This window comes from Danio rerio, chromosome 6 (genome assembly GCF_052040795.2).
Source record: "Danio rerio strain M-AB ecotype USA chromosome 6, GRCz13ab, whole genome shotgun sequence".
Classification (NCBI taxonomy): Eukaryota; Metazoa; Chordata; class Actinopteri; order Cypriniformes; family Danionidae; genus Danio; species Danio rerio.
The window spans coordinates 16,018,647-16,044,631 of NC_141026.1; the positions used below are offsets into that span (position 1 = coordinate 16,018,647).

At 38.8% G+C, this 25,985-nt stretch overlaps 1 protein-coding gene and 1 long non-coding RNA gene across 4 annotated transcripts in view; one reads left to right on the forward strand and one right to left on the reverse strand.

Moving 5' to 3' along the window:
- The window catches only part of LOC148679693 (uncharacterized), a 120,361-nt gene that overhangs the window by 7,753 nt on the left and 86,623 nt on the right, over positions 1-25,985 (reverse strand). The window lies entirely within an intron of this gene.
- Positions 14,784-25,985, forward strand: part of nck2b (NCK adaptor protein 2b) — a 96,791-nt gene continuing 85,589 nt past the window's right edge. For all 3 annotated transcript variants that reach the window (XR_015492670.1, XR_015492669.1, NM_001003492.2), the window contains 1 exon segment: positions 14,784-14,961. The gene's annotated coding sequence lies outside the window, so the exon portion shown is untranslated.

A 25,985-nucleotide genomic window follows, 5' to 3' on the forward strand; every position in this document is an offset into this window, starting at 1 on the left:
TTAATTTACACCCGTATAATATAATTTTTTTTTTATATTTCCTAAATGATGTTTAACAGAGCAAGGAAATTTTCACAGTGTGTCTGATAATATTTTTGTCTTCTGGAGAAAGTCTTATTTGCAAAATTTCAGCTAGAATAAAAGCAGTTTTTAATTTTTAAAAAGCCATTTTACAGTCAAAAAGCATTAGCCCCTTTAAGCTGTATTTTTTTGCTATACCATCATTATACAATAACTTGCCTAATTACCCTGCCTAGTTAACCTAATTAACCTAGGTAAGCCTTTAAATGTCACTTTAAGCTGTATAGAAAAATATCTATTAAAATATTCTGCACTGTCATCAAGGCAAAAATAAAACAAATCAGAAATTAGTTATTAAAACTGTTATGTTTAGAAATGTAAAAAATCTCCTTTCTGTTAAACAGGAATTAGGGGAAAAATAAACAGAGGGGGGGGCTAATTCTGACCTCAACTGTATGAATATGTATATGTAAGCTGTTTTTGGGTTAGTTTTGTTTCATAAAATAAATAAAATGTGCTCAGACAGGCAGAATTTCTGTTATGTCTGCCTTTTGTGTGTCTTTTAAGGCATGGAAAATAATTGCAGTTATAATGTAGCCCGTAAACCTTTGAGAAACAATTGATTTGTTTTAATAATAATGCTGTTATAAATACAATTGTACTATTAGAGGTAATATTTATTGCATATTGCATCATTTATTTAGATTTTGGATGGTTGCTAATGTGGAAAACAACAATCTGATAACGCTGTTCCTCATCTTCAGATGTATAACTATATTGTTCTGAGCTATGCGTGTCTATTTACTTTTTACTTACCGAGTGAAAAACTGCAGTGGACCTTGGGATCGCGAACATAGACTATAAAAAAATAGATCGCAACAATGACCCCGACATCAATGAATAATTTAATAGTAAGAAACTTTAGCTAAATATAATTTTTGAACTTAGTACTTTAAATGTAATATTTCTTCAAGTAAAAAAAAAATAGGCATAGTTACCCTAAACTGGGCAATCAAATATAATGTCACTCATTAAATATAAAGTAAATAATAACATATTTATCAAGACCAACTAATCTCCACTACAAAATACATTATGCAGCCTTAAATTACCACTTAGTGCTGTAAGCCTGTAAGTCCTCGTGGAACAGTTGAACATCACTGGTGAGTTCACAGATGATGCAATTTGACCAATAGCTGAGTGATGTTGAACTCACCATTGAATGGAAGTCCACTCTATACATAAACACATGATACACTCTATACATATGCACACACGAGACACTCTATACATATGCACACATATTACACTCTATACATATGCACACACGAGACACTCTATATACATAAACACACAATACACTCCATACGTAAACACACATGATGCACTCTATACATATGCACAGATGTTACACTCTATAAAAAAGATACATATGATACATCTATGCATATACACACATGATACACTCTATACATATGCACACACACACACAATACACTCCATACATAAACACACGACACACTCTATACATATGCACAGATGATACACTCTATAAAAAGATACATATATCTATACATATACATACATGATACACTCTATACATATGCACACATGATACACTCTATACATATGCACACATGATACACTCCATTCATATGTACACATGATACATTTTATACATAGACACATGATACACTCTATACATATGCACACATGACACACTTTATACATATGCACACACAATACACTCCATACATAAAGACATTTGATACAGTCCATACATATGCACACATATTGAAACATGATACACATACAAACATGATACATTTACACATGTCAGGGTTTGGGATAGAACCCGGGTCTCTGGTGTAAAAGGTGAATCCCAGAACCAATAGCCTACAGAAGTTGATGAACTCCTACACGATAAACTCCATACATATTGTGATGGGCTGAAGAATCACACGACAAAAGAATTAAAGTTTAGATCCCAGAGGGTGGATTTATTTACAAAGGTGCATGAGTGCAAGATCCAAAGGGGTGCTCCAGCGGGTGATGTTCTTTCATCCGTGGGGTGCTCAGTGTCTGTGAGATGGGTCTAGGAACCTGATCGGTCACCAATTGCTGTCTAGAGGAAAGAAAGGGAGAATAAGTGTTACTGCTCTGTTTCCTTCGTATGCTTCTCCCTTTCTGGTTCTTTTGGTGTGGCTTATGTAGCCGGTCTTGGATGAGTTGCAGCTGGTGCTGATTAGTTGGGAACGAGAGGGCCCAGGTGTTCCTCGTTCCTCTCCAGGACGATGCTGATAGCTTCATGGGATGCTTGTCACACTCCCCCCCCCCCCCCCCTAAGTGGCGTCCTGGTCCTGTGGATGATATGAGACAATAGGGGAGAATTAAGGGGTGGGTGGGGAGTGACCCCTGACAGACCTGCAAAAGCCGCCCAGATCCGAGAGAGTCCATCAGCGTTGGCGTTGGCAGTCCCGGCCGGGTGACGCACATTGAAATGGAAGTCCTGGAGCGCGAGGAACCATCTTGTCACCCTGGCATTTGTGTCCTTTGCCCTGGCCATCCACTGCAGAGGTGCATGATCGGTAACCAGGGTGAACTGGCGGCCAAGGAGGTAGTACCGCAGCTCCAGGACTGCCCACTTGATGGCAAGGGCTTCTTTTTCTATGGCGGCGTATTTTCTCTCGGCTGGGGTCAGCTTTCTGCTGATGTATAGGATCGGATGCTCTTCCCCTTCCTGAACCTGTGACAGAACAGCTCCTAGTCCTGTGTCAGAGGCATCCATCTGCAGCAGGAAGGGACAGCCAAAATCAGGAGCTCGAAGTACTGGTTCTGAGGTCAGTGCTGTCTTTATGCTCCTGAAGGCTTCCTCGGCTGCCGGCGTCCAGTTTACCTTCTCTGGTTGCCCCTTCCTGGTCAGATCTGTCAGAGGGGCGGCTAAAGAGGAGAAATTAGGGATAAAACAGCGATAGTACCCTGCCAACCCTAAGAATGCTCGTACCAGGGTTTTGGACACCGGCCTGGGAGCAATGCGGACAGCTTCAACCTTTTTTCCTTGGGGTTGGATGAGTCCTCTTCCCACTTGGAAACCCAGGTACTTCGCTTCAGAGAGAGCAAGATGGCACTTATGAGGGTTGGCCGTGAGTCCAGCCCTCCGGAGTTCAGACAGCACCCTCCGTAGACGGTCCAGATGATCCTCCCATGTCTCCGAGTGGATCACAATGTCGTCTAAGTATGCTGCGGCATATGCGTGGTGGGGCCGGAGTATGATATCCATCATACATTGAAATGTGGCAGGGGCCCCGTGCAGGCCAAAGGGAAGGGTCCGGTACTGCCAATGACCACTGGGGGTGGAAAAGGCAGTTTTAGGTTTGGCATTCTCAGACAGTGGTACTTGCCAGTAGCCTTTGGTTAGGTCTATGGTAGAGATGTACCGGGCCCTTCCCAGGCGGTCCAACAGCTCATCCACACGAGGCATGGGGTAGCTGTCAAATTCTGAGACTTCATTAAGCCGACGAAAGTCATTGCAGAACCGGAGGGTGCCATCAGGTTTGGGGACCATCACGATTGGGCTGGACCATGGACTTGATGAGGGTTCTATCACCCCTAATTTTAGCATTTGTTTTATCTCCTCTTCTATAGCCTGCCGACGAGCCTCAGGGACCTGATAGGGCCGCTGCCGTATGATGACTCCTGGCGGTGTTCGTATATCATGTTGGAGAAGGCTGGTTTGCCCGGGGAGATAAGAGAACACATCTGGGAACTGACCGATCAGGTGCCGCAGATCCCCCTTTTGAGCAGCCGAGAGATGGGGGTTGATGTCAACAACCACGGGTTCAGAAGTGGCGAGGGTAGAGAGTTGGACCCTAGTTCCAATCCATTTCTTTAGAAGGTTAATGTGGTACAACTGATCTGCCTTTCGTTTTCCTGGTTGTTGCACCCGGTAGGTCACTGGTCCGATTTTTTCCAATACCGTGTAGGGGCCCTGCCATGTGGCCAGGAACTTACATGCTGCATTTGGAATTAGGACCATGACCCGATCTCCTGGTTGGAATTCCCGTGCTTGTGCTGCTCTGTTGTAGTGGCGTTGTTGGGCCTTTTGTGCTGTAATCAGATGCTCCCGGACTAACGGCATGACACGGTCGATTTTTTCCCTCATCTGCTTGACGTGTTCCACCACAGACCGATGGGCCGCCGGCTGCTGCTCCCAGGCCTCCTTTGCCACATCCAGGAGGCCACGGGGTTGTCGTCCGAAGAGGAGCTCAAAGGGGGTGAAGCCAGTTGAGGCCTGGGGAACTTCCCGGATCCCGAAGAGAATGTAGGGCAGCATAAGGTCCCAGTCACGCTTGTCCTCCGCGGCGACCCGTCTTAGCATTTGCTTTAGTGTTTGGTTAAAGCGTTCAACCAAGCCATCTGTCTGGGGGTGATAGACAGTGGTCCTCAACTGCTTCACCTTCAGCAGCCTGCAGAGGTCAGCCATTAGCCGGGACATAAAGGGGGTACCCTGATCGGTCAGGATCTCTGCGGGGATGCCGACTCGGCTAGAGAGCAAGAAGAGCTCCTGGGCGATGGCTTTGGCGGTGGCTTTCCGAAGGGGCACCGCCTCTGGGTAACGGGTAGCATAGTCAACAATCACCAGGATGTGCTCATGTCCCCGGGCAGACTTAGGCAACGGCCCAACCAGGTCCATCCCAATGCGCTCGAAGGGCACTTCAATAATTGGTAATGGAATTAGAGGACTCGGGGGAGGTGTCCTTGGTGAGGTTCGTTGGCAGGTGGGGCAGGCCTGGCAGAACCGCTTTACATCTGCCTCCAGTCCTGGCCAGTGGAAACGGTCCCGTATCCGCTGGACTGTATTGGCCACCCCAAGGTGTCCTGCCATGGGATGGGAGTGGGCCAGTTCCAGTATTGCTTCAGTCTTGGATCGGGGTACGACCAGCAGTAGTTTTTCCTCCCCCCTCCGCTGTGCGACCCAGTAAAGCAGGCCATTCTGGACAGCAAAGTATGGGAGAGGGTGGGGACCAGGCTGACTTTCTTTTCCCTCTATGACTCGGACTTGGGTCCAGCAATGTTTCAACCTATCGTCTCCCTGTTGTTCCTTAGCAAATGAGCCCCCTCCTGTGACCTGTTGAAAGACATCATAAAACAGGTTAGTATTATGAGAGGGGGACTCACCATCTCTCCCGCTGTCTGATGCCAGAAGGACGGGTCGCTGACGAGGTCTTCGGTTGGGCTTTTTACGGTGACGGCTCCCTCTGAGGCTGGCAGGTTGGGAAGCGGCGGCTAACAGGCGCTCTAAACCTGGCCAGTCTCTCCCAAGGAGCACAGGAACTGGCAGATCTCTCACCACTCCCACCTCGACTGGCCAGGTATCAGGGCCGGCTGAAATGGTTACATGACGGGCAGGGACCTGACGGGTGTCCCCGTGGACACAGGTGATAGGCAGGAAGGTCTTTGACCCAGTCCGTGGGGCCAAAATCCGTGCGTGTACCAGACTAACCGCACTACCAGAGTCGAGTAGGGCCCGGTATGGTTTTCCGTTGACCTTGACATCCGCTTCTGGGGCTCCTTCGGGTAGGTCTCTGTGTACAATGCAGCCTGCCAGCCAGGTCCGTGAGGGGGGTGTTGAAACCTCTGTTGGCATGGGCTCCTCCCGTGGAGAGGGAACCGTCGGCCTGCTCACCGGTCGTTGAGGGCCCTCTGACGCTCGTCGCTCCTTCCCGATGTAGGGTCGCATCCGCCAGTTCAATCGCCTCAATGAGCTCCAGGGTGGTTGAGGGGTTTTTCATTCCGACTACTCGTCGATGGGATCGGGGAAGAGCCCGGAGCAATTTGTCGATGACCACCCGTTCCGCTACCTGACTCGGCGTTGGGTTTTCCGCCAAGAGCCAATGTCTCGCAAGTCGTGTGAGACCCGCTGCTTGGGCACGGACCGGCAGATGGGGCTTATATGTCCACTCAAAAAACTGTTGAGCTGCACATGTGGATGACAGTCCCATATGGGCCAGGATTTCCCGTTTCAGGTCCTGGTAAGTGGTAGCTGCACCATCAAGGAGAGAAAAGTAGGTGCGCTGAGCGTCACCAGTCAGCAGGGGAGCCAGGACCTGCGGCCAGTCGTCGACATTCCACCCTTCATTCGTAGCAGTGGTTTCAAACATTTGTAAATAAGATTCAATATCATCGTGAGGGGTTAGCTTTGGAAGGAGTTGAGTGGCTCGGGCACGAGGGTCTGGTAGCGGAACACGTTGTGCAGCAGCCAGACGCAGGGCAAACAGTTCTTGCTCCGTCTGGTCCTGACGAGCTGCCAGATGCTCGGCCACTTGCTGCTGGCGGATGCTGACCTCGGTGAGTCGCTGGAGAAGTTCATCCATCCTGTAGGGGGAGTGAGCGCTCGCCTGCACACAAAAGGAAGAGAGAAATTTTTTTTTTTTTTTTTTTTTTTTAATAATAGATGAGTGGGAGTCTGGGTGTCGGTGATTCTTCACTCTTTTGCCCGCATTCTCCACCAGTGTGATGGGCTGAAGAATCACACGACAAAAGAATTAAAGTTTAGATCCCAGAGGGTGGATTTATTTACAAAGGTGCATGAGTGCAAGATCCAAAGGGGTGCTCCAGCGGGTGACGTTCTTTCATCCGTGGGGTGCTCAGTGTCTGTGAGATGGGTCTAGGAACCCGATCGGTCACCAACTGCTGTCTAGAGGAAAGAAAGGGAGAATAAGGGTTACTGCTCTGTTTCCTTCGTATGCTTCTCCCTTTCTGGTTCTTTTGGTGTGGCTTATGTAGCCGGTCTTGGATGAGTTGCAGCTGGTGCTGATTAGTTGGGAACGAGAGGGCCCAGGTGTTCCTCGTTCCTCTCCAGGACGATGCTGATAGCTTCATGGGATGCTTGTCACAATATGCACACATGAGGCAATCTATACTGTACATATATACACGTTACAGTCCATACATTTGCACACATGATACACTCCATACATATGCACACAAGATACACTGTACACATGTACGCACGATACACTCCATGCATGTAGACACATAACACACTCCAGATATATAGACACATGATACACTTCATACATATACACACAATACACTCCATAAATATGCATACGTCACACTCCAAACATAAGCACACATTTTACACTCCCTACATATAGACACATGATAAACATACACACTCTATACATATACACATGTCAGTTTCTGGGATAGTACCCGAGTCTCTAGCATGAGCTGATGAACTCATACACAAAAAACTCCATACATATGCACACATACCATACATACAATCACATAATACACTTCATACATATAGACACATGATACACTTCATACGTATAGACACATGATGCACTCCATACATATGCACACATGTCACACTCTATATATATGCACACGACACTCCATACAAGAAAAAGTCCATACATATACACACATGACACACTCCATACTTATGCACACAGGACACACTCCATACATATACACACATGATACCCTCCATAAACATGCACACATGATACACTCCATACATATTGACACATACCATACACATAGTCACATGATACACTCCATACATATACAAACTGGAGACATATACACACCATACATACACACATTTCAGGGTATGAGATAAAACCCAGGTCTCTGGGGCGAAAGGTGAATCACAGACCCACTGAGCTACAGGAGTTGATGAACTCATACTCCGAACGATACACTGCATACATATGCACACGATATATTCTATACATAAACACACGATACACTGCATACATATGCACACATAATACATTCTATTCATAAACATACTTGATACATGTTATACTAATCCATATATATGCACATATGACACACTTAATACATACTGTATGCACCAATGACTCCATACATATGCACACGATACACTCCATATTTATGGACACAATACACTCAATACATATGCACACAATACACTCCATAAATTTAGACACATGATACACTCCATACTGTACATATGCACACATGATACACTCCATACATATGCACACATAATACACTCCATACATGTAGACACATAACATACTCCATACATATAGACACATGATACACTGCATAAATATGCACACATGACACACTCCATACTTATGCACACATGATACACTCCATATATATAGACACAATATACAGTCCTTACATAAATACACATGATACACATACAGAAATGATACAGTCCTTACATATACACACATGATACACATGTTAGGTTCTGGGATAGAACCCAGGTCTCTGGCATAAGAAGGTGAATCACAGAACCACTGAGCTACGGGAGCTGATGAACTCATACACAATATATCACACATATAGACACATGATACACTTCATACATATACACACATAATACACTTCATACATATACACACAGTACACTCCATACATATGCACACATGACACACTCCACACATGATACAGTCCATACATAAACACACATGACACACTCCATACTGATGCACACATGATACCCTCCATACACATGTGCACATGATACACTCCATACATATTGACACATACCATACATATGGACACATGATACACTTCATAAATATAGAGACTTGATACATATACACACCATACAAAAAACACATGTCAGGGTCTGGGATAGAACCCTGGTCTCTGGCGTAAAAGGTGAATCACAGAACCACTAAGCTCAGAAGTTGATAAATTCATACACAATAAACTCCATACACATGCACACATGATGCACTCCATACATGTACACACATGTTACAGTCCATACACATGCACACATGATACACTTCATACAAATTGACACATATATTATACAGTCCATACATTTTGACTCATGATACACTCCATACATATACAAACATAATACATACGCACATGTCAGAGTCTGGGATAGAACCCAGGTCTCTGGCGTGAAAGGTGGATCACTGAACCACTGAGCTACAGGAGCTGATGAAATATACTGAACATTGCTGCATCTCTCCCGAACTCGTTCTACGCCCACTTTGAAGCCCAGGACAGCGCGCACTGTGCGGCCGATACCGAAACCGCCAGCACACTCTCTGTTTCTGTAGCGGACGTAATGTGATCTTTCCGTCGCGTGTACATCCGGAAAGCTACGGGTCCAGATGGCATCCCTAGAAGTGTACTTAAAGCATGCATGGCCATACACCCAAAGCACTTTACAATCATGAGGGGCGTCTCTCCACACCAACACCAGTGTGCAGCATCCACTTGGATGATGCGAAGGCAGCCACAGGACAACGGCGCCAGTGCGCTCACCACACACCAGCTATTGGTGGAGTGGAGAGACAGTAATAGAGCCAATTCAGTGGAAGGGGATGATTGGGAGGCCATAATCGTAAGGGCCGATAGAGGGACATTGGCCAGGACACCGGGGTTACACCCCTGCTCTTTCACGAGAAGTGCCATGGGATTTTTAATGACCACAGAGAGTCAGGACCTCGGTTTACGTCTCATCCGAAAGACGGCGCCCACTGACAGTGAAGTGTCCCCTTCAGTTTACTGGGGCATTAGGACTCACACAGACTGCAGGTTGAGCGCCCCCTGCTGGCCTCTCTAACACCACTTCCAACAGCAACCTAGTGTTCCCTAGTGGTCTCCCATCCAGGTACTGACCAGGCTCAGCCCTGCTTAGCTTTAGTGAGTAACCGGTCTTGGGCTGCAGGGTGATATGTCACATGCACGAGCGCAAAACCCCACCCTGCCTCCTCCCGCATATGAATATGCTAATTACTATACTTTGGCAAAACCCAATGAAAAAGCAATGGCAAAAGCAAGCAAGAAGAGAAACTTTGAACAGAATGTGATTTGGAGGTGCTGCTTTCAGAGGTAGACCGGAGAAAAACTGTGTTATTTGCAAGTTTGTCCTCCGGAATTAATAACAAAAGAAAAAAAAGTGGGAGAGTTTAACTGACGCTGTTAACACAGTTGGGTCTGAACATCAAAGAGTTGATTAAAAAAGAAATAGTGCGAACTAAAGGTATAAAATTTTGTAGTGTCTTTAACAGCGTGAGTGGTGTAGCTCGTAAAACACATTGCAACATGTTTTGATATGTACGAGCATGAACTCGGTTCGAATCCAGCGTCTGATGGAGATGTTCCTCTTTTTTTCCCCTGCTACAAATCAGATTTTGGCTACTCTTCATCACGAGGAAGACAAGTAGGAATCATTAGTAAGTCTGTGCATCATATTTTATTTGCACGTTTATTGAATGGAAATGTTTCTGATTCACGTATACAAATTCATCTTCAGATGGCGCCTTTATTGAAATGTGTGTGTGCAGTCGATCGCTCCGATTACATTGGGCAAACTGGCGACCGCTGCAAATTGCGCTTTAATGTTTGGCTGGTCAACTCCATGGTATGGAAACCTTATATACCTGCTAGACATGCGGATGAACCTGTCCCATACAGCTTCCATTGCATGGCTCAGATACTTTGTAGTGTGCAATTTAACACAACTGCCTCTAGGAGTCGCCAGTTATGGAAAATAACAGACACACACAAGAAATGCACGTACGCCAGTCATGAAGTTGGCGTAGAACAGCGCACATTCCCACGTTCATTTCATCATTAGTAATTAATTAATAATCAATGTAATTTCATCATTACAGCATTTTGAGGGATGTTTAGTGTATTCTCACCTACAGTATTCTCTGATTAGCTATTTCAGATGTTATAGGTCAGACTACAGACAATATTATGCATCTAATTTTACTTTACTTTCAGGCTTAATGTAGATACTAACAACTATTTCACGAGGAAACATGTCTATCAGTGCTTTAGATCTTCCAATTTCAAACTTTTTCTTCGAATAGACTGATTGTGAATATTGTCATAGAGTGAATATTTCTCAGTATTACAGTTTTTCTAGTTTGCTTTGACCTGGTTAAAGAAACTAGGTTCCTCTTCATTTTCATTATCACTATCCCAGCAGAGCAGAGGACCGGTCTTGCAAATGTGTAAACCCTTTCTCATTGGGTTGACACATTTTCCCCACCATTTTTCCAAACAGTTAACACAGATGTCATTCAAGCAGTCCAAACTCCATTGTTTTAGTTTTGGTAACCAAACAGAATCCATCTATTCCTAACTATTAAAAACTACCAACATCAGTATGAAATCACTGAAGCACCGGTTTGACACTCCTTCACACAAATCTTCAATTAGTCATCATTCTGCAAACCTTATAAAAACGATGGAAGGTCTGTGTTGTTCTGTGCCAGCATTGATGGAGGAGGTCAATATGGCTATGTCCTATACTCCCAATAGATTTGACTGTATATTAGTTTACATGTGTTTTCTCTAATATTTACAGTATTTTATTACTTTTGTCTGTTTTTTTTATATACAGTATTTCAGTTTTCAGCCACAGTTTGAAAAATGTCATGAATTCAATATATATTCAATCAAAGCACATCTTATTCTTGATCCAATTCTTTGCAAAAAGGCGAATTTGACAGCCCAAATAGAGACAACAAATGCCATTGGCTATAAGCTACAATGGCAAGCAATGGTGGTGCATTTTGAGTTCTGTATTTTGTTGTCCATTGTGTAATGATTAATTGAAAGAGCTCATATACTTGTTTGCAAGTTGTGTAGTTTGAAGGTAAAACTAGCTTTTGTTGAATATGTTAAATGTTTTGACACGATATGTGCCTTTTGCAAGCAAAATGTGTCATTTTGACCATGAGTGCCGCTGTTTAGGCATGTGTGTTAACTGTTTTGAAAATGTGGAGTTTCAGTTTTCAACTGCATCCAAGCAATCAAGAAAAACTGTAAAAAACTGACCCCATTTATTTTTGGTTGAACTAACCCTTTAAAGATACACACATGACCCAGGACCACACTTTCTGCAATTTGTATGGGTATGTTTGTGCAAAAAGCCATAAATATATTGTATAAGTTAAAATTATGGGCAGCTCAGTGGCTTAGAGCAAGGAGGTTACTGGTATGACTCCTGGCTTCATGGGTTTCCATTAGGTTCCTCTGCAATCCAGTCCAAATATATGCGGTAGGTGATTAAGGTAAACTAATTAGGCCATAGTGAATGTGTGTGTGTGTGTGTCAATGGGAGAGAGAGAGAGAGAGAGAGAGAGAGAGAGAGAGAGAGAGAGAGAGAGAAAGGGTGTTAGTTTAGTGCAGGGATGGATAGCAGCAGGAAGAACACCTGCTAGTAAAGTAATTGCTGGTTCATTCAACTGTGGTGACCCCCTCATAAAGCAGGGAATAAGCCTGAGGAAAATGAGAAAGTGGGTCAAAATTCTCAATTTTTCTTTCATGGAAAAGGTCATTAGAATATTAAGTAAAGGTCATGTTCTATGAAGACAATTAAAATTGCCTTCCATAAATATATAAATATTTTCACATTATTTAGATTTTTTTAAACTCTCAGATTACAGATTTTCAAATAGTTGTATCTCAGTCAAATATTGTCCAAATATACCAAATCATACATCAATTGAAAGCTTATTTATTCAGCTTCTGGTGCACAAAAGTCTCACACACACACACACACACACACTCACACAGATGCACCATTCCTATGTCCCAACAGCATGCTGGGTTGTGATTTTAACCCAACTATTAGTTAAAAATGACTGCAGGGCAACGCAGTGGTAGTGCTGTCACTTCACAGCTGGGTCAGTTGGCGTTACTTTGTGGAGTTTGCATGTTCTCTCCGTGTTCGCATGGGTTTCCTTCGGGTGCTCTGGTTTTCTAAACACATGTGGTACAGTACAGGTGAATTGGGTAGGCTAAATTGTCTGCAGTGTATGAGTGTGAATGGATGTTTTCCAGAGATGGGTTGCCGCTGAATGGGCATACGCTGCGTAAAACATGTGCTGGATAAGTTGCCGATTCATTCCACTGTGGTGACCCCAGATTAATAAAGGGACTAAGCCGAAAAGAAAATGAATGGATAAATCACTACACTGCTGGGTTATATATAATCAGAAATTTAATCTAGAAACTTTGGTGATTAAAATTACTCAAAGAAAAACTATTCTACAGCAATACATATTCCAATGATGGATTTTTATTTATAATATGCAAAAATTTGTCCATATTAATTTAAGCACAATCGCCTCACAGCAAGAAGGTCAATGGTTCGAGCCCCGGCTGGGTCAGTTGGTAATTCTGTGTAGAGTTTGCATGTTCTCTCCGTGTTTGATGTGGGTTTACTCCATGTGCTCTGGTTTCCCTCACAGTCCAAAACATGTGGTATAGGCAGGGGCGGACTGGCCATCCGGCAATTCTGGCAAATGCCAGAAGGGCCGGACCATTCTTTAAATGTGGGCCGGTCAGCTATTTAAAAAAAAAAAATGTTTGTTATATGTATTGTTTTACATGCAGGCAGCTTTTATCTCTTTTGAGATATGAGTATTATGATGATGATGATGATGATACTAGTAATAATAATAAATAAATGTTAAGCATTGGCCCAATCGACAATGATCGGCTGGTTTCGAGATGGGCTGATCCAATTAGAGGTTACGCAGGCGTAATCAAAATCTGGCAAGAATGTCAAATAAACAGTTAGTGCAACACAAGCTAATTGTCAGAGATGGACCGTAAAAAAGGAAAGGTGGTGCCGAAAAGCTCAGAGAAAGCAAAAAAAAAAAAGTATTTAAAATCAGATGCTGCCAAATGCATAAAATTAACTGAAATAGTGTCGAAAGGGCACAGCGCAGGGGCGCAAGAAGGTCGTTTTTTTCGAGCCCCGGCTGAGTTAGTTGGTGTTTCTGTGTGGAGTTTGCATGTTCTGGTGGGTTTTCTCCTGGTTTCCCTGACAAGTCCAAACACATGTGCTATAGGTGAATTGGGTAGGCTTAATTGTTCGTAAAGCATGTAGATGAATGTGTGTGTGTGTAAAACATATGCTGGATAAGTTGGCGGTTCATTCCGCTGTGGCGATCCCAGATTAATAAAGGGACTAAGCCGACAAAAAATGAATTTATGAAATGATTGCATGTATAAATTTGTTATAAATGGGTTGTTTTTGTTCCACTCACATACATTAAATGTTTAAATATCTATTAAATATGGTAGTGCTTATATTATTTCACCATCTGTACACTAATATAAGTAGTAAATGTGCGTGTCTGTGTATGGGGTTGTGTCGGTGTGGTAATGTGGCTACAGTGACAGGGCTGATTTTTGGGCCCAGTCCGCCCCTGGGTTTAGGTGAATTGAACAAGCTAAATTAGTCGCATAGTGTATGTTTGTTAATGTGAAAGTTTAAACATATGCTGGAAAAGTTGGCGGTTCATTCTGGTGTGGTGACCCCTGCTTAATAAAGGTACTAAGCCAAAAAGGAAATTAATGAATGAATAAATGAAAACCATCTATTCTATTCCCTACCCCTAAACCCAACCATCCCAGAAAACAATCAGCATTTTTACAATTTTGTGAAGTCAAGTCCCCTTGAGTCTGTGTGCATTCAGGTTTATACCCCCACCGGGATAGTACACACACATTAACTAAAAAAAACTAAAAGCACAAGGTATCGCACCAGAGACAGCTGTCCTTTTATTTTGGAGAGGGGATCCCTGGGATGGTTGAAGTGTGGGCAGGATATCACTGGTAATATTAATAAGGACACACATTGACAACATTGTGTTGACAATGAATAAATCTTGTAATTGCTTTTCGCTTTTGAACCACGAACAGTCCAGCCCTGGCAGCGGTGACGTCAGCAGCGCTGGGTTGAGCAGCAGGGAGAGCGAGCGAGAGCTGCAGCGGAGTTCCTACAGGGCCTGCGAACGGAGGACTGAGGACAACGAAAAGCACGCTGAACGGGATTTTCCAGCGCTCTCTTCTGCATGTACCCACGCCGAGGCTAACCGGGAATAAAGGCTGTTTCCACCCGCCTCTCTTCGCTTCTCCAGATTCGTCCTGAGGCAACCTGTAAAGGTAAAGAACGGCGAGAGCGTAAAGTTGGTGCGCGAGCGAGCGTGTGTGGCAGCTTCACAGGAGGTGCATTCGGTGTTTCGCGCTGCACTCTAGTAGAGGTTTCGAGAGAAAAAGAAAGTCAAGCCAAAAAGCGAAAGTATAATTTAAAGGATTTTTGTCCTCGCATAAGACTTTTAAAGTCACCCACAGTGAATACGTCTTCTGAATTTGCCGCTGGTTTTTAATGCTGAATGAAGCTTTTGTGTGCCAGTACAATAGCAGCGAGGTCAGAGAGAGTCGAGTCTTCGAATCTTTCCTTGAGATTCAAAGCGCATAGCTGTTGTTATGGCACCGCGACCAGCTGACTTTCAGTCAGTGTTGTTCTTGTTAGTTTATCTTTGACACTGTGAAACACCCTTTAGCAGATGTTTATAATTTAATTTTGTGCTTGTAGTATAACATTTTACGCGCTGTGCTAATGTAACAACCGCTGCAATCTGTTGAGTGCATGGGGATGTTTTTGATGGCTGGTTATGGTGGGCTCTTCTGTGATTGCTGAAAAGTGTTTTTCCTATGAAGTGCTCTTTTGTTTGTTAGTCTGTTCTAGCCTTTTTTTATGGAGGTTACTTAAAAAGTAAATGAATCAACAGCAGATGAATACTGAAATAGTTTTATTTTAAGTATATTTTTTCATGGTAACTGCACAATTAAATTAATGCACCTTAATATTTGAGTATTGTTTTGTATGGTTGTAAAGATAGACTTCAAAAACTGAAATGTTTCTCCTCTGTGCAAAATATCAGCAATAACAATGCTTGGTCATAACTGATTACATGTAATCTGCATTATGTAATCAGATTCCAAAAATGTACGCATAAAATGTAACATTATTTGAATTATATGTGACCCAAGACCACCAATCCAGTAGCAAGGGTCAATTTTGAGAAAAAGAGAAAAAGATAAGATTTGCACATAATCTAAAAGAGGCATAAATAAGTTTTCTGTTGATAAACAATATTTGTCCAAGAGGAAACGATTTTTGAGGTTAAAAAACAAATTTGTGTATTTAGGGGAAATCATATTTAAAGTTGCCTAAATGGCAATGCATTCTTGGCAATGCATATTATTTCTCAAAAATTAAGTTTTTATATATACCAGTGGTAAATTTACAACATCTTATGTTGATCTTTGTTTAATAACTACTTTCTACTTTAATTAAAATCTGCTTTACTTAATATTCTAATAGTTGGATTGACATTCTAATATATATATATATATATATATATATATATATATATATATATATATATATATATATATATATATATATATATATATATATATATATATAAACGGCAAATTTTAAGCTGATCTGTATTTGAAATATACAATAGAGATAATATTTGTAATAGTTATTTGTCTATGCATAAAAAGATAGTCCAAAAGTTCAAGTCCTGTCATTGTTTACCTACTCTCCTTTCAACCCTGTATGCATTTCTTGTGACATTTAACACTTGGGCCCATTAACTTTAAGCCAAGTTTTTGTTTGTTTGTTTGTTTGTTTGTGTGTTTGTTTATTTATTTATTTATTTGCATTATTTATTTATTTACTTATTTATTTACTTGTTTGCTTATTTACTTATTTTTTTATAATTTTTTTATTTTCATTTATTTGTTTATTTCATTATTTATCTTTCTTTATTTACTTATTTTCATTATTTATTTTCATTATTTATTTATGTATATTTTTATTATTTATTTTCATAATATATTACACACACACACACACATATATATATATATATATATATATATATATATATATATATATATATATATATACACATATACATATATATATATATATATATATATATATATATATATATATATATATATATATATATATATATATATATAATTTTTTTTTTCATTATTAATTAATTAATTTATTTATATAAGGGGCTGCACGGTGACGCAGTGGGTAGTACGTTCTCATCACAGCAAGAAGGATGCTGGTTAGAGCCTTGGCTAGGTCAGTTGGCGTTTTTGTGTGGAGTTTGCATATTCTCCCCGTGTTCGCGTGGGTTTCCTCCGGTGTCCCCCACTGTCCAAAGACATGCGGTATAGGTGAATTGGGTAGGCTAAATTGTCCACAGTGTTTGTGTGTGAGTAACTGTGTATGAATATTTCCCCATTGTTGGGTTGTTGCTGGAAGGGCATCCACTGCGTAAAACATATGCTGGATAAGTTGGCGGTTTATTATGCTGTGGCGACCCCAGATTAATAAAGGAACTAAGCTAAAAAGAAAATCAATGAATGAATGAATTAATTTATTTGTATATTTTCATAATTCTTTTTAATATGTTTCATTATTTATTCATTCATTTATTTATTTTCTTACTTTATTTACTTGCTTATTTATTTATTTATTTATTTTCATTATTTATTCATTTATTTATTAGCTTTTTTTATTTGCTTGTTTATTCATTTATTTATTTTCATAATTTATTTGTGTATTTAAATTTTATTTTATTTATTTTATTTGGAACGTTGTTTCCTTTTTAATGATGTTTTAATGCAGTCACCGGTTGTTTCTGGATCCAACAGTTTTATCATAATACAGTATTGGTCAGTTAATATCCCCTGACTGCTTTTCCTTTTAGATTCTGTTACTCAGCCTCTCTGTGCCTATGATAGTTCTGTGGAAGTAAGCATCCCTGGCTCGCTCTCCAGTTTTCTAGGCAGTGTGCATTACAGAGATAACAAAATTGGACTGCTTCTCTGAATCCTGTAATTGTCTTGTTGGCTACGGGCAGGTCAGCATAATGAACTAGCACTATTTCCCTTGGTATTTTCATTTGTGGGCTGCGGTCGATATTGGAAATCCGGTTGGTCATACATGAAATATAACAGGATTATTTTGCTAAATTGGTCAGTTTCATCTTGTAACGGAATCTGATGTTTGTTGTCTGCAACATTAGCGATGCTGGTTACTCAAGATTTCCCATTCACAAATGAGTCTGTCATGGTTTAAGATGAGTCTCGTTTATTACAGTAAATGCATGATGTAAAATCCATCTTCATGGTTGCAAAAAACAAACACTCAGTAAAACATTCACATCAAATTGGGTGTGGGTTTTGGCCGAATTGGTCACAATGGCACATTATTAACCCTAAAAAATCTAATTAAATGTTTGGGAGAACAGTTAGTTTGTTTGTTCATTCATTTGTTCATTCGTTGGTTCATTTGTTGGATCTTTCATTAGTTCATTCATTTGTTCATTCGTTTGTTCAGTTGTTGGTTTATTCGTTGGTTCTTTCGTTGGTTCTTTCCTTTGTTCATTCCTTTGTTCATTTATCAAAAAGGAAACATTATTTTGAACACCCTTTTACAAGTATCTTTTTATCCTTTCTAATAAAATAAGTTAAATAAATAAGCTTCATGGCTCGTATTTCATTTAACTATATAGCTATATAACTTAATATAACTTATAAAGCTATATAACTTAAAACAATGCTTTAGCTTCATTCAGATGTCTAAACTGAGCAGACAAGGTGCAATAAATATTTCTGAAAGAAATGTTTAAATTTGGGAGTGTGTAGAGCAAATGTATTAATATAAGTTGTAATTCTGCATATTTCGTATGTCTTTGCTGATGTTTTTTTATGTTCTTTTATTTCACTGATGGCCAAAAATGATAATTCTCATGCAAAAAGAACCCTTAGTATAAAATGTAAAAGTCATATATATATATATATATATATATATATATATATATATATATATATATATATATATATATATATATATATATATATATATATATATATATATATATATATATATATATATATATGTGTGTGTGTATGTGTGTGTTCTTGGAAAAGAAAAACAAAAATTATTTATAAATAATTGCTAAAATTATTTCAAGTTTTGTAAAAAGTGTTATTTTCAAATTATTTAGTTAACATAAAGTTAAATCATATTTTTTTGAATCATTATAGATTTGTAACTAATTATTTAGACATTTATTTACTTTTCTTAATTACATTAACCGTTAAAAATCACTTGGATTTTTTTTATTTTTAATTATTTAGTCAGTGTTTCAATCAATAATAGTTATTATTTATAATCCAGTTTTTGAGATAAAAAATGTTATATAACTTAAAAATTGTTTAGTGTCTTTTTTAACTTTTCTAAGTCTTTTTTTAAAGCCTTAACAGGTTCACTGGGCCCTAGGCTTAAAACTAATACCTTAGATAGTATTTAATATATAATTCCCCTGAAAAAAAACTATTTTTATTAGCTGTGTTTTAATAATATTTTTTTTTAATGATCATCCTAATATAAGCAGGTAAAATTTTTTTCTGATCTAATTATTTAATTAGTTTCAAATTTTCAGGCATCAGGTTTGATTTTGGCCTATAGTCTAACCAACAGCATAATATCACCTACAGGTGAGGTGAGTAAAAAGCCCTCTTCTGATTTGTCAAATTTGTACCGTTCACATAAAATAAATAAAAATTAGCACACTTCTTAGCTATACAGATATGGCATATAATATTATAGCTATAACAATAATGTTTTGATAAATAGTGCAGCCAGCCCTTATGCTAAAAACAGCAGTATTGGTCTTTACTTTGCATGACCATGTTTACAGGGCCTGAAAATGTACAATTTTAAAACGTGCATGATTTAAAATTTTATGAATTTCAAAGTGATGATTTAAAATCTGTACTGGTACTGTTTTTAAATTACATAAATCTGCATGAGTACTTAAAGGTCCCATGATATTAAATTAAAGTTTTTTAGATGTTAGAAAGAGTATTGTTAGTTTTAAGGATATCTAAGTTAATGTGCACCAAACAATGACAAAATTCAAGTTTGAAAAATATAAACGTTATATAAACATCCAAAGCTTGCAGTTTGTCACTTCTAACTAAATGGATCAACAATTTTTTCATGTCACCTCCTACTTCAGTTTCTCTTCCAAATTTGACCAATCAAGTCTGACATGCCCTGCCCCCTTCAAGACCCTTCTCATTGCTTTTCAGTTGATGAGCTTGAGCTCAAGCAGAGCTGTGAGGAAAAACAACACTATTGGCTCTTTTATTTAAAGGGGTAGAACTTAATGTTTCACCCTTTCTTCATGTTTGGATTGAGATTACGTCAAACATTGAATAAAAAGTGCACATTTCGAAGCACTTCACTGGACCTTTTAACAACCAAAACAACTAAAGTAAGTCACAGAACACTGAAAAGAACATATCAGCAACTACTGGATTTGCATAAATAATACAGCATTTATGGCAGTTTTTTATCTATGTGAGCACGAAACGGGAATTGTCTTGACAAACATTTTTTCTCTTGCAAAACTTTTCAGAAACACAAAGGAAAAGCCTTTTCGTTTGTAAAGTTTTGACTTGATTAGTTGTGTAAACATGCTCGAAGTTGCTTTAGTCCAGTAAGTGCATCTATAAATACTAATATTGTTATAGTGTCCTTATAAGAATCAGTAATAATTTTACTAAAAGATTGAAGGGATTCATTCTTTGAATTTAACTTATACATTTAATTGGCAAAAAAATGTAAAATGTCAATCAAGCCTCAAAACGCATTTTTGATTGTGTGCAACAAGTCATCAATTTGTGAATCAAACATCCTAAAATAAGCATGATAAATACTGAAGTTCTGTTTCACCACTGTCAGTATTTATTTATTTTTTTTTTCTGTAAAAACTGTGTGAAAACATATGTTCTCGCTCTCTCCTGATGTGCTTGTAGCTGTGACTTTGTTGGGGTCAGCTCTGCCAAAAATAACATCCTTTCTCTCCAGGTCTGAAACTCAGGAGTCTTGTCCCATTAGAGGTTGAACTGCTAATCATGAAACAGCATTTCAGAGCATTTCCTATCAATCTCAGATGATAGTAAAGAATCTGTTCACACAGAGGTTACGATGATAAGCCCTGAGAATTTTTAACCTGGAAATAAATTACACAGTGACAGAAAAAAAGTAAGCATTGTGTTTATTTTGAACTATTACGTTTATTAAAATAAAATTAAAAAAAAACAAACTTAAAAAAAGTGTGTAACAGAGTGATGATCTATGATGATAATTTCTAAAAAGGTTTTCAATAAAATTTTTGCAACTTGAATTTATAAATGACGTTAAAAAACTTACAGACTTACAGACACATACAGACTTTTGCCGCTAGTAACATTGGAAAATTACTAACCATAGTGGCTGGTGATCAAAAAAGTTAATAGCCCTGTTCATAATACTTATCCATCCTCAGAATTTGTAATGTAGTCAAAGATGTAAACACGTAGCTGCGGTTCACGCTTCTGCCTTTGGATGTCTCTGGGACAAAAACAGCTACATGAATGCTAAAGCTTTAAATAAAAGTGAAACCATCAACTAAAGCCCGACCCCTTCTATGTTTATAAATACAAGTGCAGCCGTTTAGAGGTCATTTCTGGTTAATGATGTCAGAATTTACCAGTATTTAGCAATGGATGTGTGAAAATCCGGAACGTCCTTGCTTTGACGTTGTGAACATCACTTTTTTAAATCTACCAGTAAAATGGTTCCGGAAATATTTCGGATATTTACTGTTATCGCTGTGTGATAGGGGCTATTGAAAAAATGATTAGTTTTTAATTATTAATTATTTAGTTTTCTCTAGGGATGCACCGATATGGATCTTTTTTTTTTGGCCGATATCGATAACCGATAGCTCTTCAGACTTGGAGGCCAATAGCTGATATGTATAGGCCCATAATTATAAATATTTCAAAATGTTACATTTTTATACAGCTAACTTCATAAAAGATTGAACTGCTTTTATGAACTGAATAGTCTATACTCAAAGCAAAAAAAGCTATCATTTTAAAATTGAAAGGTGATAATATAGACCTATATTCCCGATTTCACGTAAATCGGCATGCAAAAAATAAATGATTTCCATTTCTTCATAGCAAATTAACATGCTGTAAAAAAAAAAGTAAAAAAAAAAAAGTTAAATAACAAAATGGAATTTAGTTAACAAACAAGTTAAATATATTTGAAATAAAATGAAAATGAAAGAGCTAAGGACTAAAACCAGCTCAAATGTTCTTACAGTGATTTACATGTGTACAAATCTGTCATGTCCGAAAAAGCCTTTTTTAGAGGTGTTTTGACAGTTCAGAGCCACAGTAAAAGCGAAAAACTAGATATAGATTGTATTACTTTAGAACAGTGGTTCTCAAACTTTTTTTATTAAGTAACACCTCAGAAAAAAATTGTCTCTCCAAGTACCACCAAAATGTGCAGTATTGAAATACAGTAGCGTAGTAGGCCCAATAAAGCAGCTACAACTCTGCACAGTTAAAAAAACGTGGCAGATTACCTCAAAAATATAGGCTATATGGCATATATGGCATATTATGCATAATTTTTTTATACATTTTGAAATGTGTGTAGCATGTACATGACATATTTCATTCCTCCGCGTACCACTAGAAGGAAGCCTGCGCACCACTAGTGGTACACGTACCACAGTTTGAGAACCACTGCTTTAAAAAATGCTGCATAGATTCATCCTATTGGCGTTTTAGATTCTTTTGAACACATGTAGCTGCTGCTTGTCAATCTGACAACGCTTTTGCGTTCGTTCTTGCTGTCAATTGCGGGAAAAATGATCGATGAAAAGTTTATGATAAACCGCTGTGAGTGCGCAGATTTGCCCTTGGATTCAGATTTTGATACCTGAGCATTGAGCACAGATGACTTCATGACAAACACAGAGGATAATATAAAGACAGACTGTGGCGGCGAGTTGAGGGTGCAACTTTTCCCCGTGCTGCGGTGAAGGCTGTCAAATCTGTGTGTGTGTGTGTGTGTGTGGTGACAGCTCTCATGCGCGCTCCTTATAATCTATGAATTATCTTATCAAAATGAATACAATCTTACATCAACAACACATGGCAAGCAATGCGTTGATAATTACAAATAATCATATTAGATTACAAACAACCCAACAAGTTGTTTAGCACGTGTGCATTGCTGCTGTTATGTTTACACATGTAATAATTTTTTCTTGAGGCTTAAAGCAAAATACAAAATGGCAGTCAATCAAACATATCTACGATGGTAAGGAGCATGGTTACTTACTGAGTTAATAACACACAGTAATACCACACAAAGAAAGGACAGACTTTAAAGGAATAAACAGTGTGAGGAGAGCTCCATTGTAGTGCACTGGACAAGTCTGAACAAGCATGAGCGAGGCAGGCAGTTTTGTAGAATTACGTAATTTATCGGTTTAAACATATCGGCCTAATTTTGACATTGGATCGATAACGATAATCTTAAAAATAGTATTTATCTGCCGATAACGATATGGTCGCCGATATATCGTGCATCCCTAGTATTTTCTACATGTACACTCACCACTCATAAAGTTCTGTTACTTAAACTTCTACTGACACAAAGAGTACATTTCTAAGAACATTGCCTCTGTTTTAAACTACAAGAATGTTCCCTTCTCTTTAATGTGGGCACTCTTATTAGTCGTGCTGGAACATTGAATTCTCAGCAGCAGTGTGTACAGAACTGTGTGTAAACTGTAAATTATATTGTCATCAAGAAAACTCTGTCTTTATAGTCTTGTACTCTCCCCGCATGCAGCGCAGGAACAGAGCAATTTGCAGCTCAGCGTGGATGATGCATATTTTATTAACAGTCTGGGAAAATGTAGCATCTCAATATTTCATCAGTGCACAGCTTGTCATCGGTGCCAGGAAAAAGTATGAAGCCCTCCAAAAATAGGCTCTGTTAAAAGTTACCGTGAGGAGGAACGATTACAGGAGCCGTGCCTCTTTGTTTCTGACAGGGAATGATTAAAACTTTGGATCTCCAGAATAAGCCCCATGCTGAGCGGTGATCTCAAAAGACCTTGAGAAAGAGACTGAACTTTGGGTACTTTCTGTGTCAAAATAATTGGAGCAACAGCATTAAAGAAACAAATTGTATTAGGGCTGCACAATATATCATTTCAGCATCGATACTGCAATGTGCACGTCCACAGTAGTCGCATCTCAAGATATTCAGTGTTAAATGTTTTGTTTTCCATTTACTTCCATTGGAAAAATCTTTGAAAAGCATGCTATAAATTACCATCTATATGCTAAAGACTCGCAAATCTACTTCCCCATAAAATCTGGGAATCAATCCTTCCTTCACCATTTGTTAAATTGTTTGGCTGATGTGAAGGGTTGGTTAGCAAATAACTTTCTCCAACTGAACAAGGGCAAGTGTGAATTGATTGTTTTTGGTCAAAAGTTCAGATTTCAACGGCAATCTGTCACTGCTTCCTGAAAAAATACATTCCTCTGTAAAAAGTCTTGGTGTTATCGTTGACTCTGAGCTTAAATCTGAGCCAAATTAATACAGTTTTCAAAAATAGTTTAATCTCTTTCAGTGATTTAGAGAGTTGTTCATGCCTTCATCTCTTCTTGTCTGTATCTGAGTGTACGGGCACGGGATGAGAACTATTTTCAAGGTATACCACAATTTGGAAAAGTCAAGGTTTTAAAGCCGCCAAAATTTTCTGTAATACCGTTCTTATAGTAAGAGTAAGATTTTTTTTTATTTACATTTTTTTGTTTTGTTTTTTAGGACAACAGTATCTTCAAAAAAAAAAAAAAAATCCAAAGAGGCCATTTTAAATTGTAAGGAAATCAGTGTTTTTGAAACAAATAAAGAGAGCATAAGTCAATGATTCATTTGAATTATTTAGCTTGACATATTTACTGCTCCAAAATATTAGAAATCTTTCAAAAAATAAAATATATTGTGTTTAAAGGGGAAATAAGTTTTTTTTACCCAGACATAAAAAAAAAAAAAAAAAAAAAAAAAAAAAATATATATATATATATATATATATATATATATATATATATATATATATATATATATATATATATATATATATATATATTATTAGCCCCCCTGAATTATTAGCACCCCTGTTTATTTTTTCCCCCAATTTCTGTTTAATGGAGCGAAGATTGTTTCAGCATATTTCTAAGCATAATAGTTTTAAAAACTTATTTCTAATAACTGATTTATTTTATCTTTGCTATGATGGCAGTAAATAATATTTTACTTGATATTTTTCAATACACTTCTATACAGCTTAAAGTGACATTTAAAGGCTTAACTGGGTTAATAAGGTGAACTAGGCAGGTTGGGGTAATTAGTCAAGCTATTGTATAACGATGGTTTGTTCTGTGATTATCGAAAAAAAAAGCTTAAAGGGGCTAATAATTTTGTCCCAAAAATGGTTTTTAAAAAAATAATAACTGCTTTTATTCTAGCCAAAAATAAAACAAATAAGACTTTTTCCAAAAGAAAAAATATTATCAGACATACTGTGAATTTCAAATTTCATTGCTCTGTTAAACATCATTTGGGAAATATTTAAAAAAGAAAATAAAAATCAAAAGGGGGCTAATAATTCTGACTTCAACTATATATATTAGCACAGTAATCAAAATACCGTGAAACCATGATATTTTTTATCCAAGGTTATCATACTGTCAGATTCCTTTACCGGCCCTTGCCTATCTGAGTGTAAGTCAGACGCTGACACCCACCTCTCAAAAATTGAAACTACACGTCGCTACAATGCGTAGCGCAAGCTCTGTGATTGGTCTAGTTGGTAGCCCTGACGGGTTGTGGGCAGAGGTAAGAGCTGTGCGAACCCGATGGACTGAGTGTTTACAAGTGTGGAGTCCTGTGAAGGAGCTCTAGATGAAACTGTTGTTTTGTGTTTACCTTATCATTAAAGTTGTTGCTTGTCCGCTGATTTCTGCCTCAAGATGAGCAAGTTTGATCTACATGTACAATAAGGTAGCTTTCAGAAAAAAAACAAAACATTTATTTTGTGCGCAAGACCAATACCACCGCTACCTCCCAGTCAGATATTCGTTTGAACCCGTGAATCCATTTGCCTAGACATTATGTACTTAGCTTTAACAAAAAAATTTTATTTATT